Source organism: Diadema antillarum, unplaced genomic scaffold (assembly GCF_040938485.1).
Source record: "Diadema antillarum isolate AM-2024a unplaced genomic scaffold, OU_Dant_1.0 scf00000004, whole genome shotgun sequence".
Classification (NCBI taxonomy): domain Eukaryota; kingdom Metazoa; phylum Echinodermata; class Echinoidea; order Diadematoida; family Diadematidae; genus Diadema; species Diadema antillarum.
The window spans coordinates 770,151-784,701 of NW_027270893.1; the positions used below are offsets into that span (position 1 = coordinate 770,151).

Consider the following 14,551-nt stretch of genomic DNA (forward strand, 5'->3'; position numbering starts at 1 on the left):
TCCTTCGTGGAATTGGAGTGCACGCAGCTATTTGGTACTGACGCATTCTTACCCTATCTACAGTATCTCTATAACTTATGATAATCTATCCCCAAAATTATGAATAAAAATCAAATTTTGATCCCTTTAACTCACTATTTGTATACCTGTGAACCTCAAGCAGAGAGGATATCATAAACATTTTACACTGCTGTAAAAGTGGAAATGTTCGCTTGTTCCCATGTTAACTGGCCAGGTAAGATGATTAATGCATGTTTTTAATTCCACAGAATTCAATTTCAAAATAGTATGACATACAACGAGCAAATACAACAATTTCCATGCCTTTGTTTTCCTGCTAGTTTCATGTACACAAAATATACAAAAATCTCAACACCACAAAATTTCCACTTATAAAGTATCAGGTCTGCTGTGCTAATTGAAGAATAGAGCAAGGCCCAGTAAGTGTTGTTTTGTTGTTGTTGTTGTTGGGGTTTTTTTTAGCACATAAATCACACAAAGGATTATTGAATATGGTTTTAGAATCAAATTAGGGTAGTATATCAACAATCTATTAATAAAGGATTTAGAGGACGACGCCAAAGGCAGGTGCGACTCACCATTGGCAGCATCGTCACCCTCCTCGTCGATCACCATGCGCTCGTCGTCGCTCAGGGTCTCTTCGGATTCCAGGCGCGGCCGGGGGTCCTTGAGGGGTTTGAGAGGGGTGAGGGAGGGGACCGTCCTGCTGGGGCTGGGCTCCTCGGGGGCTCTCGTCTTGGGAGGGGTGGAGGCGGCATTGCTGGGACTCGAGACTGGAGTCTGCTGTTGGGAGTTGGAAACAGGGGTGCAGGTGGGAAATTTACGTCAGACTTTATCACTAGTGATGAGTTTAATATGAATAACCTCTTCCTTACTGGGGCTTGGAGTGCCATGCATTACTGCACAGCATACTGCCACATCTGAGAGACAATGGGTTGAGTTATGACCTGTATGTCATCACTACAGTCTGCTAGGAACTGTTTCATCCCAAGAAAATGGAAAATGATATTTTGAGGTGACATGAGGATAGCAAAAGAAGCAAGTATAAATTCACATATTTTACATATAATTGCAGCATACACATATTTTTCTACAACTGAGGAAGATAAGTGATTTTACTGTTTGAAAAAAAAAATGACTTCCAGAAAGAAGAACAAAAACAAAAGAAGCAAGTATGAATTCACATATTTTACAAATAATAGCAATATCTTTTTCTACAACTGGGAAAGATAAGTAATTCTACTGTTTGAAGAAATGACTTCTAGCGAAATTGCATGCAGCGTACAAACTGTATCACCATCATGGCAAAGCATTAAGAGGCTGTCTGCAATTCACCTGGGCACTGATGCATGTGTCCTTAACTAATGTATTTGTGAAGTTTGCAGTAGTTTGAAATGAACTTTGTGATCGAGCATCCAGTACGTCCATCGGATGGACGCTTTCACAGTAGAGAACTGCGCTATTCGAAAGTAATGTAGTCTTCATTGGGTTTGTGGGGACAAATCTGTGTCTTACCATGCATAATATACATTGTAAATGTATCATAAAATACAAAGAGTTTTTGTTCATTTGTCTCATGTACCCTCTCCTCTTATCGCAGAATACAGGTAATAGAAGTTAAGTTTGATGAGGTATCCAAAGTTGGTCAAAAGACACACAAATGTTGACATATGACTGAGCAACAGAGAGATCAACGTACCACCTTTGGGGCTGCCACGGGGGGCTTCTGCGTCGGCGTGGTAACGGCGTTACTGCTGATGGTCATCTGGCTCAGACTCAAAGATCTCTTCTTAGGAGGAAGCTGAGTAATGATTGTGATCAATGATTTAAAAAAAAGAACAAACAAGAAAATCAATGCTCATAAAAACAATGGCAACATAAACTACAACAACAACACTGGAAAGGAGCACCAATAATGCCACCTATGACAGTGAAGATGATGACTAAAGTCTACCCATATTGAACCCATTTCTGGGACGGGTTGAAGAGAGAAAAGCTGTCCTCGATCAAGTTTAACACCTTTTTTTTTTCTTCTCTGTTCCTTTAGCCTCAATAGCAATCAAAATAAACAGAGTTTTACTGGTGGTACTTTATTGGTGATATGCATATCCACAGCACCAAAGTAAAAAAGTAGCAGTGGGTGTGGTAGATCACAAATGGGGGATTGTAAAGTTCGGTGAGAGGGTGAGGAGGTCTTGTCACATTTACTGGTGGTGAAGATGTAATACAGATTTTTCTTTGCAAGATCTCTATTTTTTCCCCTTCTTTTAGAGCTCATGTGTCCCTTTAGCATCCCTGAGAATTAGATTTCTTTCACAAGCTGGTATATCGTAGCAGTAGGTAATTTAGACCTTACTTCAGAAAAACAAAATAAAACGGGAAATTTCTTCTTGATGGAGAGGAAAATAATACAGTGAAAACCAGTGAATTCCTTCAGACCAGAAAAAAAAAAAATTCTGTTAATCTCCATACAAAAGGGGAGCACATTTTTGAGTGACATGGGATAAATTTTTCTTTTCTATCTTAAGTTCTCTGAGGTGTGTTACCTTAAAATTTCATATGCGATGTTGGGAGACATTATTCTTTAACCATGCAAAATTTTGTGACTTTTGCAAAAGGGATACGCATACAACCTTTAATGTTCATTTCTCTTCTTGCCAGACCAAACAAGTACCAGCAAAAGGCGCAAAAAAAGTGGGGACCAGCCTCTAGCTATTTATGAGAAAGAATGCTCTGGAGGTTTCCCTACTAGCGTCCCTCCACCTCCCCCCCCCCCCCCCTCCCCACACACACACACACACCCTCTCTCTCTCTATCAAAAGAGTGGGGGTGAGGCCCCAGCAGGGGATTTTCCCTTCAAGCATTGAAAATTTGGCCTCTCCCACAGCAAAATGGGGTACAATCCTTTACCTACCACAACATCTCCCCTCTCCCTCCATCTCTATATATCTCGCTTTCACAAAGTTTGAATGAGGCTCAAGGAGGGTGTTTCCCTCTAACTCTTTATGCGCCACGGTGTAAACCCCCCGTGTGCCACATCATTCTGAGACCGTAACATACACTTTAGGCATGCTTTGAAAAATATGCTCTGTGTCTCAAACATATCAAACTTTTACATAGATTTCTGTTGCAGTAGACACCCAATGGGCAAAGTTGCAGGGAAAATGCCAAGCTTTTGCTTTGACATAAATTTTATGACAAATCTGTAATCATTTTTCTTCCAAATGACCAGTAGCTACATTATTGTCCAGGTATATGACTTTTCGCACACGAAACAAGTGTCAGAAACTAAGAATTCACCCACAAATCCAATACCGTATATGCCCAATATTTCACAAGCTTTTCATTTTCACAAATTTCGCAAGTCGGGTGCTATTCGCGAATTCAAAAGCACGCAAATATATGAACACTGATCCCGACATGAATGTGACATGAACACACACATTTCGTTGCTCAGCACTGTACACGAAAACTGTGAATTTAAAGGCATAATTTACCATTTGCAGATGAAACAAAAACCCAACATTAGTGCTTTAAAATAGTTCTAAAATGTGAGTTAAGGATAGAAACAACCACTGTAAAAATTTGAATCCGTATAATCGATGTTAAGTATTGTTAAATACACAAAATGTGAATAATAGTTATAATAAGAATGCTTCCAGACTAAACCGTATACAGTTATGGTTTATTGAGGAAAATGCCGATATCTCGTCATATTTTAGGCTTTATTGCAAAAATTTCATATGGTAGGATGTTTTGTGATACAAGAGACCTACACACATGCATCAAATGTGATATCTTGGACATTTTTTAAATCACTGCTCCTAAAGGTAAACTGGACCTTTAACCACTGATCACACACTAACCTGTAGGAATGACCTCTCCACTGTCAGAGGACTCTGTTTCACATTGGTGGTGGTCACCCTTTCCTTGTCCGAGCAGCTGGCTGCAGAGGGCGCCCTTTCAGACTCCGCCTTGCTCGCTGGGGGAAAGACGACAAAGAGATAACAGATTGTTTTATAGCCACCAGGTTCCAGATAACACATTCACTCGGTTAAGTGCCGTATCTTGTAATCAAGTTTCTGTCTCACCATTCTTTGGCCGTGTTTATCTGACTCCAGAGAGAGAGAATCGCATTTCAAAAAGCGTTTCAAATGGCCTTACAAGTGTGGTTTGTATTGGATATCTCAGCCATTTCACAACCAACTTTCATCAGAGATTATAAACTTTGAATCCCTCTGAGAATTACATGCTCTTTCATAATTCATAAGAGGTTTCTCATTATCTCACACAAGAGAAAAGTTGGAAACCTGAAGCTCTATCTCAACCAAAACTATACCATCCCTTTAAGACATGAGTAAACAGATAAGTGAAATGCAGAGCACTGCATGAATTGAAAGATGGACAAACACAGTCAGGGTCGAAAGAGGTCAACCTGATTCCTAGAAGACTTTGTGTTACAGAAGTAATCAACTTCCTAAATCAATGGCTGCCAAAAACTGACTCGTGAAAATGCAAGGAGTTTGGAAAGAGCTTTCAGGGAGATGACTAGTGTGTTCAATACATTCCAAATTAGCAATACACACTGTAGAGTCTCAAGCCGGGGAGATATTCCAAATCTTTCATCAGGACACGAGGAGGAGGTTGATTTTCCGACAGCCTCATGCAGAAATCAGGGAAACTTGGCAGGTTTCCTGCATGTTTTCCACGGGCCAAAGGGCGTTCCCTCTTACCATGCTCCCAAGCGGGGCTGGCTGCCAACTCTGCTGCCTCGGTGTCAAACAGCCTCCGCTTCTCCTTGTGCACCTCCCCGTGGATGGGGCTCCTTGCCCTGCCAGGGCTCATCATTCGACTGGGGCTTCCCCGATGGGCGGGGCCAGGGCTGATGAGCGGGCCAGGGCTGGTCAGGTGACTGGGGCTGGTCAGGTGACTGGGGCTAGTCAGGTGACTTGGACTGGTCAGGTGACTGGGGCTAGCCAGGGGGCTCATCATGTGCGTGGGCGACATCAGTTGGAGTGGGCTGGTCACCCGGGCGGGGCTGGCCAGGGGCCCCGGGCTGCTCAGCGGGCCGGGGCTTGGCATGGGGCTGTTCATGTGAGACCCGCCGGAGTTGACCCCGCTGCTGGAGGACTTCTTTCGCTCTCGGCTGCACCACTTCCAGTCTGGATGGGCCTTGAAGTGGGCCTCCTTCACCTGGGTGGGACAAACAGTCACAGGATCATCATTAGAACATGTCTCTCCTTCGAATAAGATCTGTATCTTCTGTTTTGGGGGTTTTTAGTGTTTGTTAGTTTTTGTTTTTTTTTTGGGGGGGGGGTGTTTTGTTTTTGTTTTTGTTTTTGTTTTTCGCATTTAACAGTCAATTTGATACAAATCACCATGCCACCAACATTAACTTTGTCTCATAAATTCAAACTCGGAAGTGGAAGTGAATGGTCATCCATCCATCCACCCACCAATCCATCCTCCAATTCATCCATCCAGCCAACATTCCATCCTTCTATCCATGCAATTGCTGTAAAAGTGGACATTTTCAGGAGTTTTGCACTACCAGAAACTGACACAAAAATAAGCATGCAAATACTTCTGCTTGCCATATGTTCAAGTAATTAGTGTCTTGATTCTACAGAATCAAAAACATGCAAAATTATTCTTGCCCAGCCAAGTGAAAAATTGTGCAAAAATATGCACTTTTAGAGTAACCATCCATCCGTCGATCCTTCCATCCAACCAACAAACCACCCATCCTTCCATCCATCTGTTCATCAATCCTTCCATCTAACCATCTTTCCATCCAACCTTCAATCCATCTACCCATCTATCTACTCATCCACCCATTAATCCATTCATTCATTCATCCATCCATCCATCCATCCATCCATCCATCCATCCATCCATCCATTCATTCATTCATTCATTCATTCATTCATTCATTCATCCATCCATTCATCCATTTATCCATCTATCTACTCATCCACCCATTCATCCATTCATTCATCCATCCATCCATCCATCCACCCACCCATCCATTCATTCATTCATTCCTACCTGGAAAGCAAGCTCATGGTACTTCTGCTTCTCCTTCGGTTTGAGGGCGTACCACCACTCCCCAAGGATCTTGCTAACGGTGCGATTGTCCTGGTTCGGGTGCCGCTGGTGGACCAGGGCACGATGCCGCTTGCTGAAGATCATGAAAGCGTTCATCGGCCGTCGCACATGGTCCTTGTCCCGGCTCTGCAAAGGTGGGGGGGGGGGGGGGGGGGGGGACACAGATCATGTTTAGGTTTAGCTGCTTTCCTTGGTCCAAACCATGGGAACCCAGTATCCACAGGCTCCACATGGATGGATTGGGGGGTGTCATGCTTTTTCACTCCTCAGACCAAAACTTTGAATCGACTACCTATACAACTACATCAACTTTCATTAACAGAAACATTCAAATCGAAACTGAAAACTATTTGTTTCTCTCACATTAAAGATTACATAACTGTAATATAATATGTCAAGGAGAATTGTGTTTCTGTTTTTGATTGCTTGTTAGCTTGCTTGATATATTCCTACCCACTCTCTGATGTTTATACGTCCTATATGATAATATTTTCAAGAGCCATGACCACCGAAGTGGACCTGCATATTACATAAGTAGGCAATATCACTACTATCAAAAGGTAATGCAATACCACGTCATACAGAATGATGGTAATAATGAAACATAGACAAACTCATACACATACAAGATCATGTACCAACTGAAAGTAAGCAATAAAGATGATACACACAAATGGCCATAATGCCACAACAGCAACATGCAACAAATCACATGGCAAAACTTATGAATTCTTTTCTTCCCTTTTCCAGACAGTGAGACCTTTGACCCTTCAACTCTGCACATGACCTACTGAGGGCGCTCACCTTGCGTGGACTTTTCGGCTCCTTCTCGTCCTTGGGCAGTGAGCTGAGTGACTGCGATCGTCTCTTGCTGGGCGATACGCTGCCCGTCGTCGGTGGGAAAGTAAATGCGCTTGGCCTGAAACCGAATGAAGTCGGTGAAGCTTCAATTAACATCTTTGTTGACACACTGCACTTCCACAATACAGCCAACTTGTACACAAGTGCAACATATATGTTTCTGCATTTATAGATGCATGAAATTAAGTATCTTTAAACAGTACATTCTGTGAGTGTGTAAATAAAGACAGATAGATAAAAAGATACATACATACATACATACATACATACGTACGTACATATATACATACATACAGACAATAAACAAACAAAGATATACGCAATAGATGGATAACAATTATATTACCGGAATTAAGAATTAAAGTGCTTTTACTTACACTTCTCTAATTATCTCAAATTGAAGTAGAAGTAAAAAGTACAAAAACAATCTATGGAAGACGAAGCGTTTCAGAAATCAAAATAGCTGACAATGTTTTCCCCCTTGTACATTGTACATCTCTCAAATCTAGAAACATTGACAGAATAATTTGTTGCCACTGAACGCGCAAGAAAATCAGTGCTGCACATATGCCATGGATAGAAAGCTATCTCAAGCTACCTCACAGCTCATCTCCTTTAACCCTTTCTGTACCAGGGACTTTGGACAGTGTGCACGATGCTATGGAGTTTTTCTGTGCCAATTGGCACACAAACCACACACAGGTTTACCCTCTCGTTTTCCTGCCCCTCTACCCTCCCCCTTCCCCCTTCCTCCCACCTCCCCCCCCCCCCCCCCCCCTCCTTCACCCCTCAGCCAACACTCCAGGTGTTTGGCAACATGCTCCAGGGTACTCACGCCTCCTCCCGCTTTGGCAGGAGTCCATCGTGTTTGCCCACGAGGGTCGTGGCTCCCTGGATCTGTCGCATCGTCGGAAGCCTGGCCGTGTCACCTGGGTCACGAGGTGTGGTGGGGAAAAAAATGAACAGAAGTCAAGTTACCTCTCATAGAGAGTCATAGGGGAACATAGGTGGGGTGGAGTGCATATTCATGTCTGTGTGAAAAACTGGGAATCCTGTCCCCCACAGGGTGTTGTTTTGATATGGATTTTAGTTCTGCGCATGTTTCCCATTCATTTGTGCTGCATTTTACAGCATAGCTCGTGTTCCACCCTCTTAAATTTCATACACTCTTGGAATATGAATGTCAGTTTTACATTTATATGCATGATTGCCAGTGTGCTTCTATGCACCTACAGCTAAGTCTTTGACAGTTTGAATAATTTGACTTAAATATGCCTACTTTAGCCCTGAATGGCCATAGATGCACCACACAGAACCATTTCTGCATATCATTGTAAGAAATTTGGCACATAAATTCAATGTCACTTGCACCTGTATTTTTACTCATATATTATTCAGTTGCTTTGTCATACCCAGCTAAAAAAAAAATCAAAAAATGTTGTGTTTCTGTGGAAAAGCTTTCACCATTAATCCCACACAGTGTGGGACTGCCAACATTCATACAATGAAATCAGCGCAGTTTCAGAGAGCATTCGAGTAGATATATGCATGTCATATCCATCAAATTGAACACAAATCAATTTCCAAATGAGGGAGGCTTTTATATTCTCTTATCTAGACATGAAGTTATATTGAAGTTTTCAGGGAGCCACCCACAGAATCAGGGAGACTCAGCAATATTGAAGTCTAAAACTTTGAAGATTTGAAACTCCATGTGAACCTTTAACTAGTATCACTAGGAGCAGGATGAGAAAGTAAAGGAGACCTCCAGATGATTTTCAGACTTCTACATTTGAACAACTAAAAATTAGTTATAGAATTAAGTACACAGTTTCAGAATTTACAGTGATCTGGATGAGGAATAAGAATGTTTTCAAAATTTATAACAAATTGCAATGAACAAGGATGATGACATGGTAGCCTCACCATAAGAATGCATGAGTTGGGGCTCGAGGAAGCAGAACAAAAGAAGAAGGCATGCATAGATTTCACAAAGGTGAACTTGTTAAGCAAACTGTAATGTAATGGAATTACACTGCTACATTTCTGAAATATTTGAGGCTTGTATGTCATCAACACTGTTCAGTGTAATTTGTTTATTAAAGATTTTTAGAGTATTGGTTTTTCTGATCAAGGACTGCAATAAATTCCACAAATTTATACATGGAGCTGTCGATTTATGTACTACGTGACGTGAAATTATGAAAATTGTCTGGAATGCCCCTTTAAAATGCCCACAGTGGAGCATCACCTTGCTGCTGAACGGCCGCAGCGTGCTGGTTGGCGGGCAGGGCCTGGGCGTCACTAGGCGTCGGCGAGGAGGAGGGGTGGCTGATGTTGAAGATGGGAACCAAGGAGTGCCAGTAGAAGACGGGCACGTGGCCCGGGGGCACCACCACTTGAGCTACAATGGGAGAAAAACAAAAGGGGGATGAGTTTTACTGCAAAATGAGCCAAGTGCCATTTTTAAACATTTCAAAGTACGTCCATCATCAGATAGAGCAAAATTAAACCTTTCCCGTATTATACCTCACTTCTGACATAACAAGGAATATTTCAGAAGTTATGATTTAAAATATCCAGTATTTTCTTATTATTTTGTTTGTTTTTCAGCAGCTTTAGTCACAAATATCTCAACTTAACAAGAATGGAGCTAGCTCGTTTTGCAATAAAACTCTGCACTTGTAGGGGAATGATTTATGCACTGTCACTTATTCACCCATGGAAGACTAGTCCGGATTATTTTAATACTTGGGCAGGTGTCCATGGGAAGTACATATTACAGCAATATCAGCTCATCCTCAATGGGTTAAACTCAGCATATCCATCTGTCCATTTCATCTTTCAATTCAAGAAACCACTTGCTGTTCGTATATAGGTGAGACTTGCAAATCAATTTACCTTGAAAATTATGAATATGGGTTGGGTACTGCAAACATACTAAACCCCTTGGCCATATGATAAGCACAACTAATTCTTGGCAATGACTGGGAACTTGCCTGTTTAAGGTAAGAAAGCCTTTGCCCTATCCTATGCATGGCATGTGAGAATTGAGAACTTAATGAGACAATGTGAGAGTTCATCATGAATATCTTGCAGTAACGTGTTCCTAGAAGTTTATCAGCCACACCCAGCCACACCCAGAAAAGAAAAAAGCAAGAGGTGACCTTCACTCCGCAGCCAGTTCTCACCTGTGCCTTCTGGCTTCTCCCCCTTGGTAACCTCCTTGGTTCCCTTGGCAGCGACCGGTATCATCGCCGACGGCGTGAGCGGGGCCTGCCCCACCTGCTGCTCCTCCTGGGGTACGACACGCCCGCCGTGGCTGGGACCAGTCCCGTTCTCCCTGGATGCTGCGCCCCTCGCGGGCACCTCCCGCCCGTGCTCGGCGTGCCTTTTCCTGCCATCCGACACCGCTGGTGGCACGTACACCTCCGCAGAGGAGTGAGGCTCCTTTGGTGCATCACCCTTGGCATTCCTCTCAAGCTGTTCACCACTGGGACTGGTCTGGGTCTCCTGGACGTGGACATTGCCAGAGATGCCCTGCGGGGGAGCCAGGAGTGCCGCCCGGAGCTTGTCGGTGGCTGGCGGCGGAAACTCGAAGTGGCTCTTTTCGCCGTGCTGGTGCACCGGCACCTGTCGCACCTGCTGCTTGACCATGCTGACCGGCGAGATCATGTGCTGTGGCAGCTGGCCGGGGGTCAGGGAGACCGAGGCCAGCTGGGCGGAGACGGGAGACTTGGGCGTACTCCCGCTCCCGCTGCTGAGCTCCACCCCGGAGTCCTGGCTGTCCGTCCTCCGGGAGTACTCCCGCTTGGCGTGCTCCATGCCGATGCGGATCTGGAGCTTCTGCGGGCTGACGGGTGTGGCAAAGTTGAGCCCCGCCTGCACGGTGGGCGTGGAGCTGGCGCTGTGGCCTGCCTGGAGCCTCGGGGAGGTCACTTCAGAGGAACGTCCAGAGATGGGAGTGACCTGTCGACTCGGAGTGCCAGAGTGAGAGCTATGCTGGATCTAGTGAGGAAATAATGTCACATGATAAGTACATGTACAGCCCTTCTTTTTTCCCCAAGGCTAGACACCCTATGCCTTGTTGTAACAGTTCACCTACATTTTATCCTTAATATTCTTTCATCTAATTTCTTTATTCAGTTGTAGTGATCATCATATGACACAAAATTTACTGGAGATGAAAAAAAAAAAAGAAGACAGCCGACTACATGAAGATTTAAAGATTGTGCCCTTTTACTCTTTTTCTTCATTTCTGTGTGGTCTGGAGCACAAAACTTATTAATGGATAACTTGAACTTTTGTGACTGCTTGTTCTAATGCATTACTGAAATAAGCCAGAAACATTGGTATGGTATGTAACCTACTAGTTTTCATGATGTTCTTTCGACCAGGCAGCATGCTGTGGTAGTAGCTACCTACCACTTTTCTCTAGATACGTGAGCACCATTTCATGAAGCATTTGACCATACCCTTCAATGCACATGCCTTTCGGTTCAGTATAAAACTGTAACTGCAAATATGTGTATGCATTCATTGAAATACCCCTTGACCATTCGACTACAATAACCACCATGTGACTATAAAGGTTGTGATTTCATTGGGTTTGGGGGGCATTTTGGCATTAATGGCAGTGATAGGAAATGGTCAGTGCTGACCTGCGAGATGGGCATAAACGTGGTCTGGCTGCGGTGGCCGAAGTGCGCCGGCGACGGAGTCTTGGAGGCGGAGCGAGGCGAGTGGGGCGCCGAGTGGTGCTGGATGGGGGTGAAGCAGGGCATGCAGGGTGTTCCCGATCGCGAGCTGCCCAGCGAGATTAGCATGTTGGCCGCCTCCGCCTCATCCATGTCAAACTTCGATGGGTCAATCTGGGGTCGCGAGTCTGTATCAACGACAACGAAAAGGCGAGAGAACATAAATGGCACGTCCTGGGACATGGTAGGGAGAAATACTTTGAGACCCTGTAGCATAAGGATATAATGAAGTGGCATGGCTGGCCAAATTCAGATAGACTGTATATGCCATATATTTCGCGAGTCTAAATTTTCGCGAATCGGGAATTCCCGACGATTTCGCGAGTGGTTAAATTCGCAATCGTGGAGTCTTGTACTGAATGGAGAAATGTACACACGTAAGTCACATCCACACTGGGATCAGAGTCAATATTTTCGCGTGTCTTTTAATTTCGTGAATAGCATCTGACTCACAAAATTCGCGAAAATAAAAACCTCACGAAATATTCGGCATATACAGTATTCAAGAATCCTCGTAATGAATTGCATACAGCCTTGTCACTGATTGCTATGTAAGTACACACACAGCCGAAGATTCTTGACAGCGGTTGACAGTTACCGACGAACACACACTTCGATGCGACTATTCGCTGACCGGTGCTATTCATGGCTTTATAATGCACCCCATGGCCAGCGAATAAATTGGGCCGGCCATGGATCCCCCCGCTACCGGATCTTTAAAGGGATCCCAAACCAAAAGAGCAATGTGGATTGAGTGAAACAAAACTTCACTTTTCTCGCATTATGTAAGAGCACTTGACTAACCGCTTTCAGAAAGCAGGGGGAATAATTGCTACCCTTAACATATGTCAGTATCAAGTTGATGGAATGTGTAATTTTCATGAAAAACTTTTGCATCGATTGTCCGATTTTCCTCAAACTTTCACTGATGTGTTCTACTAATGCTGCTGCTTTCACTCAATCCACATTGCCCTTTGGGTTTGGGTTCCCTTTAATGGTAGTTGTGGAGAGAGAGAAGTGTTGAAGGCCTACTCGCTCTCAGTAAATATCTGAGGTGCAAAGATTGACAACTCCATCTGTGAGTGTGAGAGCCATCTTGCTTAATGACAAACTGATGACATCACAAAGCAAATGACAAATTGAATGTTTCATAAGGATGGGGGCCACTTTATAGGGACAGATTATGCACATGAAAGAAAACTGCATGTGTGTTTGAGCATAGATACTATGTTTACATTTCACTGACAGTCATATAGACACAAACAAACATGTATGTACACATTTTATGTTGGTACATGAAATATCAACATACACATTATATGCCTGTACATAATATATAAACACACATGTATTATGATATATTTACACAAGTACACATTTACATTTGCACACACACATATATATGGGCACGGTTGTGTGTATGTGCAAACATTATGCCATTAGTTTGAGTTTAATTACCTTAGCAGCTAGCCACCATTCTACCCGTTTCACCCAAGGTTCATGTACCTATCTCCCAGATCTATGACATCTATTATCAAACTCTCCCATTACCTTTGTCTACGTCACTCATATTCTCTCACATACAGTATTCTCTCTCTCTCTCTCTCTCTCTCTCTCGCCATCTCTCTTTCTCTATCTGTCTCTCCTCTCTATTGCTGTGTATGCGTGATTCAGAGATGCAAAGTTCAAAAAAATTTTATGAGTGAGATTTTCATGACTCGGCGTCTCAGCACTCGCGCAAACGAGGGGGGTGTCCCCCCTCCCATGGTAGGGAGCTTTTTTTAATTATTAGCTCTTAATGATGTGATCTGGTGCATACTTTATAAGTGACTATTTTTTACTTATTTTGAAAGACAAAAGGGAAATATACCTTCAATTGCAACTATCACTTTAATCCTTTGAGCTATGCTCCTTATTTTTGGCCCAAGTTGCAGAATTTACCCAATGCGTGAGAAAAATGAGCGCCATGCGTGAGAAAAATGGGCGCCATGCGTGAGATCGTGAGACAGACCCTAAATGCGTGAGTTTCACACAGAAGGCATGAGACTTGGTAGCTCTGGTGATACTTGATGTATTGTATAGCCACGGTCGCTGAAGGGCCTTGGCCATTCAAAAGAATCTGATTGCAGATCGCGACTCGGAAATGCATTTCTAAACATGTTTAACGACGCGTTGAAATAATGTGAAGTGTCAATGGCTTTCCATTAACCAGCAGCTGCATTGCAAACTTCTTTGCATGTCAATCAAACAAGAAATTCTTGGATACACATCCATGCCCGAGTACATAAATAATCATGGGTATGCATACATGGCATCATGATGGAAGTTAATACTGAGGTCGAGCTGAACACCACTTCCGTAGCTTTCACACCTACCAAGATTGCTTAATTTGAAACACGATTGCAATGAAGCATCACTAGAATCATGTTTCAAGTTAAGCATTCTTGCCATGTGAATGCAAACTGGTTATCGCGGAGGGTGATTTGAAATGTAATTCCAATTGTGTTTCAAATGACGGTCCAGAGGCGTTTTCCAATCACATTTCGACAGAATTAAGCAACAAAACGACCGTATGAATGTAACTGAGCTCCAATGGTGTTTTTGGGGCGGAGATTACAGTGACCTTTCAACCACTCACAGAGCGACGCTCATGAGTGATAGATGGGACTTTGGAAAGAAGCCAAACCTCCTCTCCTTGCTCTAAAATAGAAAACCACAGAATCTGCGAAGCCTTCCTCAGTCATGTGAACGAACGATGACTCAAATCATAATTACAATTGTGTTTGTAATTCAGCATTCAAATT

The 14,551-nt window shown here is 43.3% G+C and overlaps 1 pseudogene; it reads right to left on the minus strand.

The window, feature by feature from the left end:
- Positions 1-14,551, minus strand: part of LOC139744146 (uncharacterized) — a 105,331-nt pseudogene that overhangs the window by 11,621 nt on the left and 79,159 nt on the right.